This window comes from Ambystoma mexicanum, chromosome 5p, assembly GCF_040938575.1.
Source record: "Ambystoma mexicanum isolate Mex_15411 chromosome 5p, UKY_AmexF1_1, whole genome shotgun sequence".
Taxonomy (NCBI): domain Eukaryota; kingdom Metazoa; phylum Chordata; class Amphibia; order Caudata; family Ambystomatidae; genus Ambystoma; species Ambystoma mexicanum.
The window spans coordinates 1,370,579,584-1,370,600,567 of NC_090930.1; the positions used below are offsets into that span (position 1 = coordinate 1,370,579,584).

Sequence of the window (20,984 nt, forward strand, 5' to 3'; positions counted from 1 at the left end):
CTCCATGATACCCTGGGCAGCACGGACACGGCACTGGTGTGGCTGACCTCCTTCCTTTTGAACAGACCCTCCAAGTACAATTGGGACCTTTTTTCTCCTCCACCTCCGCCTCTACCTGTGGTGTCCCTCAGGGCTCTATCCTATCGCCATGGCTCTTCAACATCTATCTGGCCCCTCTGGCTCACCTTATCTCCACCTTCACCCGTCAGAGACATTCTACCTTTTCTCACCTTCCCCTAGAAGCTCAATGACTCCAGAGCTCTGGTTCTCTCTAGGCTGGACTACTGCAACAGCCTCTTCCTAAATCCGTCTCTTTCCTCCCTTCGCCCCCTTCAACAAATCCAGAATAGGACTGTGAAGTTATCCTTGGGCCCAAGCCCATGGACTGCATCTCTCCAGCCCCAAAGTCACTCCACTGGCTCCAGGTGACCGCAAGGATCCAATTCAAGACCCTTTTCTTCATCCGCAAGGCTGTCTGGGGCCTGGGACCTCTCTACATCCAGCTTTCCCTCCCTAAATACCTCCCTGCTAGAGTTATTCAGTCCTCTGGCTCAAACTCTCTGCTGGTCGTTTCTTCAAGCTAGGAGTGGGAGGTAGATCCCTTTCCTCAGTAGATTCCTCCATCTGGAACAACCTCCCTGCCCCCCTCAGACGGGAGATGGATCTTTTTAAGTACCAGAAATTTCTCAAGACATTCCTTTTCTCCTCTTCCTTCCCTCTCCCCCTCCCGTGCTAATGTCCCTCTGCCGCTGTAACTGGGGCCTGGTCTCTTCTGAGTCATACAGGGCCAGACCACCCCCCTACCAGTCCTCCCAGCATCTCTTGCCATCACTTGCCCTTGGGCATCCTTTTTCCGGATTAACCCAACCGGGTCCACCCTGTCCATCACACTTATCCTCCCTTCCCCCTCTCTTTCCCCTTGCACTTGCTGTCTTGGACCCCCAGCACTTGCACACCCCTCCCCCCACATCCCCTTTTTTGGGCACTCGCTCCTGCACTTCTCCCCCCCCCCACTTACCTCCTTTGTCTTGCACTTGCACGGTTGGATTGTCACTAGGCCAAAATAACCGTTATTGTTATTTTGGTAGTTTTCATTCCAATCCCCCTCCCCACCCGCCCAATTTGTCTTGTGGCACCTGGAAACACCTGTGTATAGGTGCCATACAAATGTCCAATAAATACATAGATAAATCAAAATAAATCCTGCCTCACACATCCAGATACTTCAGAAGATTTGGAGGGCAGAGATGGGAGAAGCATGGCACAAGAGTTTGGTGATTTTCTACCATATGCTAAAGAAGGAACCTCCGAACGAAGTCCAGCACAATTTAGATAAGGTATTAGGGATGGAGGCCAAGGGTTGGCCAGAAATTCAAGCATACATTGTGCATTTTTGTAAAAGGAGGCAAGAAAAAGAAAAGGAGAGTATAGAACAAGCATAGAAAGCGAGGTGATGCTCATTCAGAAACAATAGGCAAAGACTTGTTTGTAATGAATAACTCTATGGATGGACAGCAGGGGCAGTTGGGATAATCAGGTATGACACAGGGTTGGATGGACGGGTAAGACCCCAGTCCAAGGCACATGAGAAGGTTTCCGAGGTGTAGGGTAGGGTTTTCACAGGGAAATGGGTCGTTAGGTGGGTTTGTAGGAATGGGGCCTGGTTTAATGGGCCAATGGGAATTCATTATGGAGGGTTCTATGGGATTTGGTCGTGCAGAAGGATGTGACATGTGTCACAAGATTGTTGAGACAGGTCAAAGTATTTCAACATAGGAGCTCAGCACATGAAATCCCTGATCCTGCCATATGCCCCAGGCTCTGTGCAATCGCAGCAGATATAGGTTGAACAACTGGGGTTGCACAGGCCTAAGGGATCCCAAGAACCATGCCAGTACAGGCACCAAACATGGGAGAAAACTTCTTTACACCAGGAACGGTTGCTCATTACCCTGAAGCAATTGTTTTTGGAGGGAGTCCTTTTTTGCTCCCCGGTGCTAATATGTACCACAAGTAGGACAGTCCACAGGGATCTCTGATGTGTCCAGTCCTGTCCATTACCACTGATCTGGATGAGGAACCCCAGATAGGTGTGCAGGAGAGGTGATCAAACATTTTCATTCATGGTCGATATGGGGGCCACACAATTGTGTATCAAGGAAGTTGAATTATCCTTGTCAGGCAAAACAATGGACACACAGTGATTGTCTTAGGCTATCCTGTCAGTTCCCTATACTATACCTGCTCCTTTTTTGTTGTATTGTACAGATACCCCGGCAAATGTTCTGGGTGGAGACTGCTTGATTAAGTTGTGAATGTTGATTGCTTTCACGGACGAAGGTACAGTATGCTCAACTACAGGTTTGTATTCGGTAAGAAAAGAAGCACGTTTGCATGCATATTGTAGCGACAGCGTGATAATTGTTGGTGTCTGTACATTCAACTCTGTTTCTTTTTGGGGTCATGGTTTTGTTAAATTGGGTCCTGGGAATTAAAGATCAGAAATGCTGGATACTGATTGAGTTATTGTTTCGGTCTGTTGTGCCACGGGAGGTAACACAAGGCACCACTGTCACAATTCTCTTAGAGGCAGTAGTGATCAAGAAGCACAGGGTTTTTGCACAGGCACTGATGAGGAAGACAGAGAGCAGCGCACAGTTCTGTGCTTCGATCCAACCTTATTGCTTAGGTACTTGTCCGACAACCAATTGTTCGAAGACACAGGAGAGATGGTTTTTGAAATTGGAATGCTTTGCCTGATAGCTATAGAGCAAAGGGAAGTACCACAGACCATGCTTATCATTAGAAATACATATCCACATTGGAAGGAGGAGTTGGAAAAGGTGCTAGACTATGTGGATCAGCATTCCTATTGATGTGAGCTGCTAAAGAGTGTTGGAGCAGTGAAAATAAAATTGAAATCTTGTGCGATATTACCACAGGTTTTGCAGTACCCCATGTCTAGAGAAAAGAGACCACGGGATTTACCAGACCATTATGGCATTGTTAAAGCAAGGCATAATACAACCTCCCATGTAACACGTCCATCTACCCTGTGAAGAAGGAGTCGGGGTCCAGTTGGAGGATGGTCCTGGATGGTCCAGGATTTGCACCCCCTCAATAATATTGTTGAGGCGGAATTTACAGTGGTATCAAATCCTGCCACCATTCCTTGTAATAATCCCAACTGGGTCGACCCACTTCACAGCATGCATTTTTCTCAGTCTAGACCCTGATTCTCAGTACCTCTTGGTGCTTATGTATTGTGGTCAGAGATTCAAGCAGATAAGTTGTCCCAGGAGTACTGGCAGTCTCTCAGTGGTTTCAAAAGGGTGGTTTAAATGGAATTTACATCTGTCCAATACAGTAATCCAGTACATGGATGATTTGCTATTCTGTAGCACTTCAGAAGAGCAGTGTCAACGAGATTCAATAACGCTCCTCCCTCTGCTTGCAGAGAAGGGCTACAAAGTGGACAAGGAAAAATTGCAGTACTGCCAGACAGAAGTAGTATATTTGGGGCAAGTGATATCGATTGCAGTAAGGAAGGTAATGCCAGAGACAGACCCTGCAGTTCTGAATACACCTCAGCCAGTTACGGTGAAACAAATACAGCCATTTTGGGGCTCTGTAACTATTGTAGATTGTTGGTCTTTGACTACTCTAGTTACGTGAGGCCCTTACTGCTGAGACTTAAGGAAGCGCTTATCCTGGGGGTGTGCTACCAATTGTGCATCAGCTGCAAATGGGCTCTTGTCATGTTAACCTTCAATAAGGGAACACCTGGTCAGTGACAAAATTCAGCCCAACACCATTGGAACTTGAGGGAAGTAATAGAGAAGATTTGTGAAGTAACCTTCCTCAGGGAAGTAAGGCGTTCTTTTGGTAGGTGGGATTCACTGGCTGTGCCCATTCATTTAAAAATTAATAGATTTCTGTGTTTGGGTAGACAGGGTTAATGTAGAATTTGGGGATTCACCAAAGACTTATCTAAGATAATATAGGTGTCAAGGCGAGAAGGAAGTGAGGCACTTATGAAGAGGCATGAATCAGCACATTGTTTAGGTAGTGCCACAATTATTACCTTGGCAAAGTATGAGGTGCTGGTCATAGTTTAAAAGTAAGCAACTTGTACTGGTAATGCTTGTCACTTACCAAGATCCTCAAGAATTGCTTGTGAAGACCAGATATTGATGTGAAGAGATGAGAGAAGTTGTTGATTCCCTGGATGTACTGATTAATGTTGTTGCTTCCCTGGACGTACAGAGTTGCTTCATCACAGTAACTAGTTCCACAGTTATCTCCACTGGAAATTAAGAAAGTAAGCCAATGCCCCTTTTTGTTGCAGGTACCTTAAATATGGTTTACATTTCCAGAAGGTTCTTGGTCCCCACCATAATCTCTGGTGATACCCAGTGACAGATGGATGAAGAACAATGGATGGAACATCTGAAACATGGTGCCAACAATGACAAGAAAAAATCATCCTGCGTACTGTACTGGCACATGTGGTCGTACAAAGTTACCCTCCCAAAACCAGAAGGTGATGGAAAAGAAGTGTGTACTCAGCTCTTTTTTATAGAAAGATGCTGAGTATTGAGGCAAATTGCCCTAAATGATCATCCATTTCAATTACAATAGTTCCTTACTACCATGAACTTCCTGGTAAAGGTACCTGGAAATGGAACACACCTTTTGCTGCACCCATATGCCAAGGCTCACACCCTCAGAGGCAGTTTCAAAATGGATGGACACAATAATATGATTTAACGATCTATGAAATATTCTCATCTGGGGGAGTTTGTCTGGCCAATCAAGTGGCCGGAAACAAAGATGATATCTGGCAGTGACCGCCTAATCTTTTCTCAGCCACCCAAGTGCCTCTCCAGTTTTCTGCCATTTTTGTTTAACAGGCACCCCCCAAAGCCTCCTCCTGTTCTTCCCCTGCCACGACAGAATCCTAAAATACACACCTAAACCCTACCCACCTCACCCAACTTACTTGCTCACCCTTGGGTCCTCTTATCACTATCCACTCACGCTGCTTGACCATTGGCATAGAACTATACAAGGGGCATATTCCATTTTGTATGTCGCTTGGCGGCAGGCATCTTGATTTGTCTTTTCTTCCATGGGAAATCAGGCACACACAATACACACAGACCCATGTTCTGTAGTAAAAACCTCTTTAAAAGTATTCACACTTGATGGAAAAGTATGGGGAATCACTTGGGCCTCCCTTAGGTTTGGGCCAGCAGGCCGTTACCGGCTCTGTACAACCCTGAATGCGGGATGATTACTATAATATGCAACATATGCAATTGAACGTTTGGACAATCTTTAGGGCAGACGTTATTGTCTTTCATTGATTCAAATAATGCTTCTCTTATAATGACTAGTATGTATGCAGGGCTTTAGCTGTACTGGACCTAATAAAGAGGCCCTTGAATTTAGTGTGATCTTGGACCTGATATGTGACTTCATTTATTATTCACTCCTCCCTCTTGCTCAACAGAGAGTGTCAAGCAATGCGTTTGCCCTAATTTCCGTAAATGTAAGTTAAGGCTATTTCCAAGGGAATTATTATCTGTAAATTGGGTTCTGTGGTAATTTAATGAAGGCGTGTTAATTCTCTAGCTCCTTTCTCACACATATCCTAACGCTTTTTTCACAGACAGGAAATGTAGTTTTCATCATTCTAAAAGTACAAACATGGCCTGGGCAAATGGCTTACAAATAACGACATGCAACTGCAACCACTAAAATAAATAATCATATGTTGGGTTGTTACAGTGGGACTTAATATTGTATGGCTGCCTAATCAATGCATTTGAATTCCAAGCCGTAAAACGATCAACCCGTCTCTGTGGTGAGGGCATGTGAGTGCAGACCGAAAGTAAACATTTATTGTACTCATACAGTGGATATGGTGCCATTTGCGGGGCTGTGGTGTTAAGTTTGGCTCTTAATTTTAAAATGGCAGCCATGGGTTGCTTGGCTGCGAAATTGTTGTTTCACAAACTGTTATGAGTTATACATCTGTATTTTAACAGATGAGTGTTTGGCACTTACAATCTCCCGTTTGGTATTCTGGACTTAATCTATGCAATTGGACATTAAATACCATGCCATTAGTGAATCGATACATGGCAACAAGCATCGTTCAATATATTGGGCACTCTGTGCAATGCAATTCATCATAATGCATGTTGTGCATTCTTTTTAATTTTTTTAAAATGTATTTTGTTCTTGGTTTAAAACGAAACCTTTTACAATTAAAACAGTTAACACCGTATATAACAATGAAAAACAAAGATTAACTCCTAGAGTGAAAAAAAGACATGCATTTCCGAAAAGAGGACACGCGTGGGAATCCACAGAAGTGTGACTTTCGCAAATCATCCCAGAATTTATTACCCACAACCCCCGGCAAAGTCCGAAATGTGGCAAAAGAAATCACAATTTTCGCACATTTCACTCTGCCCCACCACCGAAACACACTGCCAACACCACATGTCCTAACTTCCCGCGTTCCCACAGGTATCCAGAGAAAAAAACGGTACCTCACATGTGTCGGTGCATCTACCTGGGCACAAAGGAAAAAGGCTAACCCACTGGTAACACCAAGCCTTTCGCCAGAGCAGATTTTGCTCATGTGGACGACCCACAGATTTGGGCCTAGGATGTCAAAGCCACCAAGGAAAACAGGGAACCCCATGCACTTCCGAAAAGAAGAAAACCGTGGGCACCCCCCATTCCACTAAAAAACATCCATGGTGGTTTAGTGTCCCCCCACACCCACCCAAAATAAGTTATAATTTGTTTTATTTTTATTTTTGTTTTAGTGTGCCCATCTGCCCCCAGGATGGGCAGAGCATGCTGCCCCATGCATTGGGGCCCATTCCAATGTTTTCTGGTGGCCCTCTAGGGGAAGATTGTGCTAGCAATCTGCCCCAGGGAGGGCTACATGAGATGCCCCACATACATTTGGGATGGGGGGAGAAGGCCACCCCCTTTCCACCAAAAACATCCATGGTGGTTTAGTGCCGCCCCACACCCACCCAAAACAAGTTATAACATTTTTTTGCCCCTTTTCTAGGAGCAGATGGGTACATTAGTGTGACCATCTGCCCCCAGGGTTGGCACAACGCACTGCCCCATTCATTGGGGGGCCATTCCAATGTATTCTGATGGCCTTCTGCCCCCCACCCCAAATGGATGGAATCTCATGCACTCCTTCCTAGGGTCATATTGCACTAGCAATCTTCCCCCAGGGAGGGCTACATGAGATGCCCTGCATACATTTGGGGTGGGGGGAGAGGGCCACCCCCCTTTCCACTAAAAACACCCATGGTGGTTTAGTGGCCCCCACACACCCAAAACAAGTTATAATTTTTTGTTTTTTGATGTTTTTGTTTTGCCCCTTTCCTACGGTCAGATGGGCAAAACGTACTGCCCCATGCATTGGAGGGCCATTCCAATGTTTTCTGGTGGCCCTCTCCCCCCACCCCAAATGGATGGGTGGGCATCTCATGTACTCCTTCCTAGGGGCAGATTCTCCCCCCAGGGAGGGCTAGATGAGACGCCCCCCATCCATTTGGGGTGGGGGGGAAGGGTCACCCCCTTTCCACTAAAAACTTCCATGGTGGTTTAGTGTCCCCACACCCACCCAAAACAAATTATATTTTTTTTTACCCTTTCCTAGGGGCAGATGGGCACCTTACCAGTCGATCCAAGAGGCCAACAAGGCAGTGTATACAATAAAAGCAAAGCCAGATATGTCACCTCACCGGTTCCTTCAAGAGTTAAAAAGGGCCATTTCCCGTTTTGATGTGTCTTTTAATCCTAATTCTGCCGAATTTAAAACTGCATACTTTTATGGTCTTCAAAAGGACATTAAATCACAGTTAATTTGTGAGTTTGACGGAGAAAAATCACTAGAGTGGATTGTAGAGCAGGGGACTAAATTGTATGAGGTGATCTATTGTCATAGGGAGACAAAATCAAAATCTAAAGAATCAACACCAGCAATAATGGAGGTAAAATCTGCAGCAATTGCACTTGAATCAGCCCAAACTCAGGCAAGGAACAATATGACACCTAACGACAGGGGCGCGCCACCACAAAGGACGCCACCCCAAACTCCTATGTTCCAATGAAATGACCCGAGCAATAGAGAGACTTACATTAGTCCTAGATATTTGGGTGATAACCATAGGGTAGGATTCCGGCCCAATATGTCAGGAATGAATAACAATCAAAATCAAAATCAAAGGAACAATGGCCCATACCAGACACTGGGGGCGCAGAGCAGGTTTGACCCCAATACAATGATATATGGCCACCAAGACAAGCCATGGTATGTGGATAGATTCATTGAAAATGGAAATCAGCATAGGGGACAGTTCCCACCAAATGCAAAACAAAATATGAACAATGTCCCGCGCCATTATAACCAGTCACCACCACCAGTCAACCACAGTCAAAGGATGGTCACACTGCGCTCTCCACCCTTTATGGCCCATGAGTTCAGAAACAGCCCAAATAGAAATCAATCTCCAGAGAGGTACCAAAATAGGCCCAATCAGGGTGATTTTAACCAATATCGACTCAAGCCACAGAGAGAGGAATTCAAAGACATGGACAGATTTCGATGTCTTGATGCCCAAGTTAAAATGTTGTCTGAGCAAATAGGAAAACTCTGTGCAGTCCAAAAACAGCAGCCAAGTAAAGGTGCGGAATGTCATAGGAGTGACAAGCCCATGAACTGGTTTTGTGTAATGGTCCTAAATTACTTGCTGATTCAAAAATCAAAATACTAACAAATGAAAGTGAGACAAACGACACACATACACACACACACACACACACACGCACACACACACACACCCCCACACACACACACACAAAGGAACTGTGGTTTAATTGAGAGCTGAACCAGACTATTGAAGTGTGTGCAGATGAAGAACAAAAAGAGGGAAATGAACAAGAGAAACCTAAAGAACAGAGAGACCGATGTAAAAAGAACATTTTATGTGAAGATAAAACATCTGATGAAGAGTTAGGATTGGCTGTTAAAATATCCTCCCTTGATAGTCAGAATACTGATGAAGTCCAGGCAGGAAAAATGGTTGCTCAAAAGGAGGGTGCAGGCCAGTCACCTGGGGAGTATTTTGAGCCACACATATTTCAAGAGCCAGAAAATGACAGGCTACCACGTGATCTTTGTGAAAATGTCCAGTCAAAAAACTGCAGTGTAAACACAGATAGTTCCAGATCAGAGGGGCGGACAGTGGCTACACTGCAAATGGGTTCTGAGCATGGAAAAATAGACAAAGAGTCCCGAAATTAAATGGATAAAAAGGAGGGAAAATATTATTTCACATGCACATGTGTTTAGCAAGAAGTGAAAAGGGACTAAGAAAGGTGAGTCCTGAAATCAGCAAGATTGCGTTTTTATTTAAAGGAAAATAAGTACAAGCAGAATGTTACACAGGAAAATACATTACAGCAGTTTAGAAAATACTCCTGGAAAATGGACAACCATGGATCCCTTTCTGGGTGAATGTGCATTTCTTAAGTGATAGAAGACACTTTAGCACTTGAGCAGGAAAGATATTTCATTAATGAGAAAATACTTCAGCAAATAATTGACAGGGAGGGGATCCCAAAGTTCAGATTAAAGAACCAACACATTTTTGAGTTGGATAATCCAGAGTCAGGAAATTGAGTCATAGGAAGATGCATGCTAATAATCACAATTGGTCCTAAGACTATTAATCACAATGTGTGGATAGTGACTGGGGCACAAAATAAATGTTATCTGGGAAATTACATTATGCACAGAATGTGTAAGGTGTTAGACTTCCTTAATCACAAAGTGTGGTCCAGTTTAGTGGGACCTGCACCTGAATTTGAAGACAAGAGACAAGCTTATCATTGTGCACAGATGGTACCATATGCAAATGAACTTCACTTGAGAAATGGCATTACCATCTCGCATTTACCAGACAAGTTACAATAGCGTTAACACACAGAAAGGGACAACAGATGAAAGATTATGATGCATCTGTGTGCCTAGATGAATCCATGAGGCAGCAAGGGCTAGAATGTGAATATACACACGTTAGAGATTAGGGATGGACCTATTAAAATCCTGGTGGACAACAAGGGGTGCCAGGATATTCATTTAGAGGAGAATTCAGCGTTAGGAATGCCAATAAAAAAATCTTACCATACTGCAGATTTCAATAATGCAGTGATTTGGAATATCCCTGAAAGATGTATGAATGCACAAGGTGAGTTGCCAGAGTATTTGGATTCTCAACCTAAAGGGATATTTAAAATTCAGTCTGTGTATCCTTATAAAACAATTGGGACAGTTTGCTGTCATCAAAATAATAGCATCCTATTTGATGTAAAGGAAAATAAAACAGAGAAACAGCATATTGAAACGGAAGTCAAGATTCCAAAATATTTAAATGTGTCAATTCTCGAAAGAGTTATGGCCACACGGTTAGAGGAGAGCACAGAGGTTCCTCCGTTAGAGGATTTCCCAGAATTTTCAAATATGGTAAACAAGCCGGTTCAGACTGCAGATGCATGCACAAATGAAGAAGAAAAGGATCAGTTAAGAAAAATATTTATGCAGTTCAAAGAGGTTTTTTGCAAAAGACACGTATGATTTTGGCCTAACCGATCTGCATGTTGCCACATTACCAGAGGGATATGGTAGGGAACCAGTATTTGTGCATCGATATTGGTTGCCCCTGGCATGTTTGGAATCACTAGCTGAGATAATTAAGAATTTAGAATCCAGAGGAATCATTAGGCCCATTCATAGCACATCAAATACTCCCATTTTGGGTGTGTTAAAACCTAATTGCCAATGGCATTTGTGTGCGGACCTACGAGAGCTAAACAAGAGAGCACCGGTTTCCAGGTGGCCAGTCACATTTATTGTTCAGGGTATGTCCACGGGTCAAAGGTGTTAACCACATTAGATCTCACAGTTGGATACTGGTGTGTGCCACTGGCTGAAGATATCCAAAACTTATTTGCATTTCTGTTTGACAAATCCCAATATGCATGGTCCCGGACATCCTTTTGGATATGTCAATAGTGGGAGTAAATTCAGATTATTTTTGAGGAAGGCACTCCCAGATGCAGCAGGGGAACAACATTTTATGCAGATGATGTGCTAATTAAAAATGAGAATCTGAAAAGTCTTTTCAATGGGATTAGACATGTGTTTGGCCTCTATAGAAGGCAGGAGCCAAGGTGTCTTTAAAGAAAGCACAATGGTGTAAAAAGAAAGTGAACTTCTTAGGTCATGAGGTAACTGAGAATGGTTTGAATCCACAAAGGAAAAAGGTGGAGGCAATACAGAAATTGAAGGATCCTACTCATTTGAAAGGATTGAAGAGTTTATTAGGGATGGCTATAACAGGAAATGTATTGAAAACTATGCAGAGATTACACAATCTTTAACCAGATTATTAAAGTAGGTTGTTCCCTGGAAGTGGGAAAAAAAGCAGTGTGAAGCTGTGGCTTGGCTGAAAGAATGTCTCATGAAGGCATCATGTTTGGCGTATCCCATAAAGAACCGGGATTTCTTTGTAGAAATAGGGTTCACTGACCAGTGTATGTCAGCAGTGTTATCTCAAAGGCATGATGTGAATAACAAAACTATTGCATATGCTAGCAAGGCGTTATCTCAGGTTGAAACTAAGTTCAGTGAATGTGAAAAAGCACTCCTAGCCACTGTTTGGGCATTGCAACATTTTCATCCCATCATTCAAGGGGAAAGAGTAATTATTGAAACAAATCACCAACCCCTACAGTTTCTGCAAAGTAAAAGAATTAGGTCAGGGAACTTGACACAGTCCAGAATTACTTCCTGGACGCTGGCATTGCAGGGGTTTCCTGTGGAAATAAGATATGGACAAAATGAAAAGAGTCCAATTGCTCAAAGGCTTGCGGGTCTGCATGATTGTGCAGCTGAATGTGCACTGAATGGAGCAGAAGTAGAATCCAATTTGAATGAATTCGAACAGTCCAGCACAAAGCATTCAATGAGGATTTATGTAGGGATTTACCAACAGTGTATGTAGATGGGTGTGCATACCATGTGAAATAAACACAGAAAAAGAAATAGTGGCAGGAATAGGAAATATCTGGTTTAAATGTGACAACATTCCAAGAGTGAGCATGAGGATTGGATCTAAAAGTAGCCAGGTGGCAGAATTGGCCGCCATCTACAAAGCAATCGCTGCCACAGTTGAAAATGAACTCAAAGAGATAATCTTAGTGACTGATTCTGATTATGAGCAAACAGTTTTGTGGAATATTTACCTGGTTGGAAGGCAAAAGTTATGCTCACATATAACAAAAAACCTCTTAAACATGGGAAGATGATTCAAGCAATCGATAAACTTGTGTCAGAAAATGATTTAATATTCATTGGAGAATAATACAAGGCCATTTAAAGACACCAGTTGAGGGCAAGGAGGTGAATGACAAAGCAGATCAATTTGGAGCTGTAATGGGAGAGTTATTTCCCATTGAACACTTACGCAGTGAAATACTGGTAGATGCGATAACACGCTCCAAATCTCCAAAAGAGGTTGAACAGCCTGTAGTGCAATACAGTTGGGATGCTCCAGATCAGGGCCTGATCAAAGCTCAAGAAGAAAACCCAATTTTAGGCAGATTTTATAATCATTTGGTAAATGCAGCATACAAAGATTTATTCAATGTAACACATCATAAAAAAGTGACCATGAGGTCAAGTGCAAAAACATATAGGAAACACATATACAGCATACAACCTAATATGGTTGTTTCGTGATACTTTCTTGTTTGGCTGCTCTAAATCACTAGCCATAAACAGAAAATAAAGGTGATGTTTATGGTTTCTGTCTATGTTTATCGCTAATGATTTAGAGCATGGTCAGTTTTTTTATGATGTGTTGCATTGAATAAACTTTTGTATATAATTTCATACACCCGACCACTCCATCTTTAATATATGTTTGATAAAATGGTATAATCACTTCTTGTGAACTTTTGTCTCCAAAAAATTGTGCAATATCTATGGGTAGCTATTTGGGGCCTTTTTTGTCTTTGATGCTTATAACGTCCTCTCCCAATTTAGCCCCCAACACAAAAAAGAGGACCCCACCCATGTGCCCTTTGAGTATATACTGTAAAAAGATCAGCCAGAGGTAATAAATATTTATTAATAGTGGTTTGTCTAATGTCCAATGGGTGGAATGCATACCGCACCGGATTGCAGTGCACAAACAGCAGCCACATTACTGGTGAATCATTACCCCAAAGGATAGAGTCAGACCGAGGTAGTCATTTCACGAGTGCATTAATGACCAAAATCTGGCAAATATGGGTGAGAAGAGGAAACTACACATCTCATATCGGCTGTCATCTTCAGGTGGTGTGGAAAGGAACAACAGGTCCATTGTTGACATATTAAAGAAATGAGTAGCTGAGGCAGGTTCTTGTTGGGACCTTCAGCTGCCCTTAGTATTGATGGCCATCAGATCGACTCCAGCTAAGTCTACAATTCTCAGCCCTCATAAAATAGTGACAGAAAGACAGATGGTGTTGCCACAGCATATATTGTACAGGACCCGGGAGCAAATACTTGTAAATGCCTCCACAATTCACAAATATGTGGAAGAGTTGAGGAAGCACTTACAACATGCACAAATGTGCAGCAGAATTTGGAGAGAGTTGCTGATAGTGCAAAAACATATTATGATAAGAAGTCCTCTAAGGGAATACAAGGTGGGAGATCAAGTGTACACATTTAACATTGGGAAGAGCAAACACAAGAACTCTAAGTTTCTTGAAGCATGACAAGGGCCCTTTAGAATAATAGACAAGGGCTCCCTGTGGGATACAGGATAGTTAAGAAGGAGGGTGAAATGACAGCGGAACAGTTTGTCCATGTAAATCAAATCAAGCCTTTCCACCCGAAACATGAGGTAAGAAGGCTTGAGCAAGTTGAGGCTAGTTGAAAGAAAATAATGAGTAGAGAGTGAAAATTGACCTAATCGGAGTATAATGTATGTTTCTGAAAGTGTCTTGGTTGCATGATGTGATATGAATGTTTTGATTTGGTCAATGATAAACTTATTTCAGGTTTTCCAGTGTAGGAGACTAATATCCATGGAGTCACCATAATAATAATGACAATCCAATTTTATTTTCAGATATTCCAGCAGAAGAGGGATATCGAAAAATAAAAGTGTTGTGCTAGGTACTTAATTTGTTTTTTTCTTTTACTTTAGAAAACGTATTCCTTGCCCTGGATCCTTGGAGTGCTAGACCCTTGGAGGATGCAACAGGATTGGAGGCCCTGAGAAAGCCCCCAGACAGAGAAAAGGGGGTGATGATAAGGAGGCCGAGATGTCATAAAGATGACGCCTTTGGAGGAGATCCCATTGAGTGTCAGATTAGAGGAGTTCCGCTGATGACAGCGTTATGTGCATTTGTAGTGCGAAGGTTAATGGACAGGACATTCCGGAAGCGCGGTCTAGTATATTCTGATTACCAGGATCTAAAGATGTGATTGTATGTTGTCTGGAAATGATAATGAGATATTATACATTAAAAAAAGAAATTAAAAAAGTATAATAATAAACATGTATATATATATATATCATTGGATCACCGATAAATATATATATATTAAAATATGGTGATCATATACAAAATAAATAAAGATCTCTTAAAAAAAGAGGTGGTCTTAAAAGCGATAAATCATTAAAAAAAAGAAAATAAAACAAATCAAAAAATAATGGAGATCTGAACACAGATAAAGATTATGAGATTTGATTAAAAAATATATATATATTTCCTGAAAAAGATATGCTATTTATTAATGTGTTGAAATATTATTAATGTATCTGTGGCTGGAAATGTTGTTTGTTGCATGAAGCTGGAGTATGTACATAATTAATGATGCCTGGGGTTCAATGTGTATGGTGTTTATTTCAAATATGGTCATTTCAATTGGGAGTACACACATTTTAATTTTGTTTGCTTTTTTAAATCATTTTTTAAATCATTTTGAAAGATTGTTTTAGTTTCTCCTGCAGTTTCTCCTGCAGTGTTATCCCAGGGAATCACAGCAGTAGAAAAAGGAGGGATATGTAGGAATACTGTATATGGAGGCAGTAAGTGAGCCATATTACATTCAGAGGAGGCAGTAAAAAATGGCAAACGGATTCATATGGAGAATACGGACATCAAATGGTTAGTGCACATTACAAATGGAAATGTACATTCTTGCAGTAAGCACGTGTTTAAAATGCTAGGAGTTCAGGGTAAACAGGTCAGCTATCCGGTTTGCACTGTATACGTACTAATATAAACTAATCCATGAACACCCTTTCCCATTAAATTGGTTACCTGTCCTTAACAAAGCCGTGCAAAGCAGGCCCAGTTGACAGGTCAAACTTGAAGTGCTTTTTCTGTAATGGATATAAAACGTGCAGGCACAGTTACTGGCTGTGATTTCATTACACAAACTGCAAGGAAAAATGCACTGTTGAGAAGGCACTATTGTATGCTGCAGGAAGCAATTGTTGCACATATCTTTGGAAAGTTATTCTCCAAGGGGAGAAATTCGGACGAGCTCGGGTGATGTGTGCATGTCAGAAAAAGAGGCAGGTTTTATTGAGTGACAGGGATAGACTTTAAAAGGAAGAGATCCAGGGGGTGTGGGTCAGACTGACAGAGGCTTCCAGGCAGACGAACAAGAGCTGAGCAGAAGGCAGGCGATAGACGGGTGAGTGGTTATCCTGGCATAGAGTTCGCATTATCCCTGTGGGCTGGAGGTCACAACTGCATTTGCTGCCAATCTTACACAGAGAGGGGTGTTCCAGAGATAACAGAGAGAGAATCTTTCATGTGCGAGGTGAGCATGCCAGTAAAAGGTGATGGAATGACTGAATTAATGGATTTTTCCTTAGTCAGCCAGAAGTTTTCAATGTGTAATTGTTCAATGTCACACGCAAATGTATTTCTTAAAGGTATAAGAGTTTGTTATTAAGCATGGCTTTTTCCAAGTCCCACGATCCAATGTCGGGGAAACTGCTTACAGTGCATTATTATTGAATGGTGTTTATTTTTTAAACTGTTTTTTTCTTAACTGCTCTTGCACATTCGCGCTACCAAATATTGTTATGAAATGATTGCTGTGTACAAGTGGTAAGTTATCTGCCAAGTTAAACACGCATCACAAAAAATCATTAATTGTCTGAAACATTTTTCATGACATTTGCGGAACTGTATTTAATATGCTTACAAAGGCAAGAGGGTGAGGGTAAAGGCTTTCATGGAAATGATGCACTGTGGGCTGTAGTTAGACAGAGCATACGTGTGCAGTATGTATGTTGTGCATGTTGACAGCTGAACAGATCTGCCATCAAGGCAGTAGTCCAGCCTTGTAGACAAGTTGCTCGGATGACAGTTAGCACTGTCAAGTTTCCAAGTATACTAAGCCTGATAATATGTGTTTAGAGTTGACCCTAAATAGAATACAGGTATTAGAGGAGAGTTTTGTCACTCCATAGAGGGCATTACCATAATAATGCCATACCACTTTATCACCATAACAGAATACCACAAGATTAGGTATAGCCCTCTGAGAAAATCTCTAATACCTCCGAGCAATGTTTTCCATGTCACTAATGTAGGCGTAAAATCGGCAGGTGCCAGGACAGTGCCCTTTCTAAGGCCCATAAAGATCTATACTGGACCTGATACACAACCCTCACTCATCAACCTGATCTTGATTATCATGTTCTTATGTACATTCACCATTAGTTGAACCAGCGTAAGAAGAACTGATCATTTGAACAGTTTGTTCCACAAAAGGGTTATGTTTCCTCCATCAAATGCACTGCTCATATCGAGCGAGCCCATATAGATAAGTAGAAATGATAGATGAAAACAAAGACCCCAAAGGGCCAACCCAAGGCTGGGCATTACTTTTCAGTAGTACCAGTGCTAGGCCATCCAGCCCTGGCACCCTGGATGCCTTAGTCCTTGAAATTGCTCAAAGTAAGGCTTCTTCTCCCCAGGGATAAGTCGATGGCACAATAGGACCTGTCAGCTAACTCCTCTCTGACCACACTTACGGGTTCAGCAAACATGTTTGAATGGTAGACCAGCCTAGTTCTTTCTGCTATAGTGCAGATCTTGTTTGATTTGGCTGGACCTAACTTGCTCCTGTTCATGGCCCAAAATCCAGCAGTATTCATGTGCTTTAGCTTCTCCAAGATGGTTTGACTGTTCTCAATGTAGAGTTGCATTTTTAGATTCTTCACAGCGATTTTGTGACTCTGAACAATAAGTCTCTTTCTTGAAATATAGATCTCCATAGTCAAGCAAGCCTTCTGAAGTTCCCTATGTTGTGCATCTTTCTAAATGTATACATATTTGGGATATAGGCCAGTCCAAAATGGTGGCACCAGCAGTTGTGCTTAAAACACACATTTCTTAACAAGCTCAAATTATATTTTAAATTGCTGTAGATTTTAGAAATAGCCTGGGACATTTTGAGAAGAAAAACACTACTTATCATTATCTGACAACTAAATTATTTCCTTTTTCATGCACTTGTAGCCAGGGTAATTGATGCATAAGTATTATGGAGGACAATGAATGATTGCAGCAAATTAGGTAGCACAGCAGTGATAGCTGTGGGCATGCTAGTAAGACTGCTGTTAATGAATGGGGCTCCACATCATTGTACTGGTAGCTCAGCTGAGTTGCTGTATTGGTTGAATTGTGGGCTGCTGGATGCCAAGTCAAATAAAGCAAACTCTTCCTGCTCTAATCACTCACTCACACAGTATAGGCTCTCTCTTATGAGGATTGGAAGCTGCATTCTGAATACTCTTTGTTATCTCGCCACTGTTATGTGCAGAATGCTGGCTGGAACCTAAAATCCTACACAGTTGTGAAGGGCTGCATCGAGCTCACCATAGCATGTTCCATTATCAAACAGGTACTCACGGGCTATAGGCAAACCACGCACTCAACCACTAGAGTCGAAAAGTTGGTACTTATGAGAGGCAGACAAGCTTAAGTTTGAAAAAACAACCACGGATGAAAAAGGTTAAGTTAAAAATCGTGGACATAGAATAAGTGTCAAGAGGGTTAGGCCATATTATGATCTCACGAAGAGGGTAAAACCATCACATATAACTACTGTCAAAAGGGTTACTGTAAGGGAGCCTTGCCACCTGCAAAACACTGCTTTCCCAGTTCTGGACTCCCTAGCTAATCATTGCAAATATAAACAATAGTATATTAAACCAAATGTGCCATTATCCAATGTCCTTATCTCACTTGTTTGTTTGTTTGTTTATTTATTTATAGCGCGAACCAGACCCGAGGGTAACCGGGCGCGTTGTTCAAGAATACTTTAAGCTTTACAGGTTACACATGTTTACAGATTGCAGTTACTTGCATAGAACAGTTACATAGTACAAGACAGTAAGGTAAATATACATTGTACAGGATATATACAGTTATATGGAGAGTAAGGAATATATACAGTTATATACAGGGTGTATGCGGAGTTTGTCTTGTTAGTCAGAGGTTATGTAGGCATAAGGCCGGTTTATAGATCATTTTCTTTAATCCATTTGATGCAGTTAGATCTGAAGTGTGAGTAGGATTGGGAAGATCTTAGGCAGGGCGGGAGGGAGTTCCACAGCTGGGCAGCTTTGACCGGGAAGATGTTTCCTCCATCAGTACTTAGTTTAAATGGGGGTACCACTAACTGGTTGGAATATGCTTCTCTAGTGGGTCTAGAGGAGGTTGTTCTATTGCATCTTTCAGTTAGGTATTTGGGCGCTAGATCGTTAATACTTTTGAATGTTAACGAGGCTGTTTTGAGTTTAATTTTGTCCACAGTGGAAAGCCAGTTGGATTGTCTTCTAGCCTCTGAAATATGCTCTCTTCTTGGAATTCCTAGGGCAGCTCTAAAAGCATTTTTCTGTAGTGTTTGAATCTTTTGCAACGTGTGTTTATTAGACCCTATATAGAGTGCGTAGCAGTAGTCCAGTTTCGATAGCACTAAGGCTCGAGCAAGGGTGAGGCAATTGGTGGTAGACAGGTAAGGTTTTGCGGCTCTAATCAACTTGCAGGTGTATGCAGTGCTGGATGCCATTGCGCTCACCTGTTTTGTTAGGGAGAGGCAGGAGTTGTGGTAAAAACCTAATGTTTTTACCTCTTTTGCTATCTTAATGGTGTTACCATCTATGACGAAAGAGGAGTATTCGTCTTTTAGTCTTTTGATGTTTTGTGTGTTCCCCAATATGATGAGTTCCGTTTTGTTATCATTCAGGCATAGTCCATGACTGGCCATCCATGCCTGAATGATGAGGTAGATCTTGTTCACCAAGGCCAAATCTTGTTCATAATCCCCCGAAAGTGGGATGAGAATCTGAGTGTTATCTGCATAGTTAGTGTAGGTGACACCCAGACTGTCCAGATCATCGAACAAGGGCTTCGTGACAATGTTGTACATGGTGGGGGAGACACAGGAGCCCTGTGGGACTCCACATGTGATGGATACAGGGTCAGCTGCAGCAGAGGTAGAGAAGACCCTCATGGTTCTACCAGTTAGGAATGATTTGATCCATGCAATGGCATGTGTGGAGAAGTGGGCAGCTGTTTCTAGGTGGGTGCAAAGCACATCATGATCCACCAAGTCAAATGCTGCAGAGAGATCCAGTAGGAGGAGTAAGGCCATCTTTCCGGAGTCCATCAGCTCGTCGACATGGGTTTTGAGATCGATGAGCGCAGTTTCAGTTCTGTGCTGGGGTCTGAAACCTGATTGTCTTGTGTCTAGAAGATGGTGCAACTCCAGGTGTTTTTGAATCTGTAAGTAGGCTACTCTGTCTAGGATTTTTAACAGGAAAGGTACCGTTGTGATAGGCCTATAGTTGGTCGGGATGGATGGGTCCATTGTTTGCTTTTTAAGGAGGGGGAGGACCCAAGATTGTTTGAGATTATCTGGTATTGTGCCGGATGCAAAGGAGGCATTGATGAGCTTGGAAATGAAAGGGGATAGGTCTCTGGCCGTGTCTTTTATTAGTTGGGCTGGGCATAGATCACCTCGGCAGTTAGATGGTTTGAGTGAGAGTATTATTTTTTCGATTTGAAGTATAGGTACTTTAGTAAAGTTACATTTTTGTTCTGGTTTGGTGGTGGTTGGTAGTTTGCCTCTTTGGTTGGTTGAAGGGGGAATATTCTGTTTTTCTTCTCAATTTTTATTTGTAGTGTGGCTATTTTGTCGTTGGATGTTCGAGCACCACATTTTATTTTTGTCACAGTTATCCTGAACAGGAATGGGGTTTTCCAGTTCCTTTAGTATAAGGAATAGTTCTTTGGTTCCATATTTAGCCTGCAGTATTCTATTGTTAAAGTTCTCTTTGTTTGTTTTCTTTATTTCATTTTTGTAGGTCTTGGAGGCATTGATGAGTGCAGTTTTATTTGTCTCTGTTGGGGTTAGTCGCCAGGCAGATTCGCATTTGCGTTTTTCTATCCTTAGGGATCTAAGGTGTGGAGTAAACCAGGTGTTTAGATGGGCTCTGGGCTTACTTTTTCTCAATTTCAAAGGGGCAATAGTATCTAGAGCTATGGCCATGGTAGAGTTAAATTCCTTTACTAGTGTTGAGGTGTCCAGTGAATCAGGTAGGGAGTTTAAGGTAGGGAGGATAAGTGATAGCAGTTTTTCGGTAGTTATATGTTTTTTATTTCTGGTTGGCAAGGGGGGAGCCAATGCAGTTTCAATGGGTTGGGCCATGTTAACATTTAAGAGGAAAATTATCAGTGCATGATCTGTCCAGATTTGTGGAGTGATATTGACGATCGTTACATTGCAATAATAGTCAGCAACCCGGTCAAGTATTCAGCCTTTTTCATGGGTGGGTTGTGCG

The 20,984-nt window shown here is 42.2% G+C and overlaps 1 long non-coding RNA gene across 1 annotated transcript in view; it reads left to right on the forward strand.

Moving 5' to 3' along the window:
- LOC138481795 (uncharacterized) overlaps positions 1-14,960 on the forward strand; it is a 342,250-nt gene extending 327,290 nt beyond the window's left edge. Inside the window, exons 2-3 of the long non-coding RNA XR_011274409.1 lie at positions 2,269-2,340; positions 14,313-14,960. This is a non-coding gene — a long non-coding RNA (uncharacterized lncRNA). The remainder of the gene's footprint in view (positions 1-2,268; positions 2,341-14,312) is intronic.
- The last annotated feature ends 6,024 nt before the right edge of the window (positions 14,961-20,984 follow it).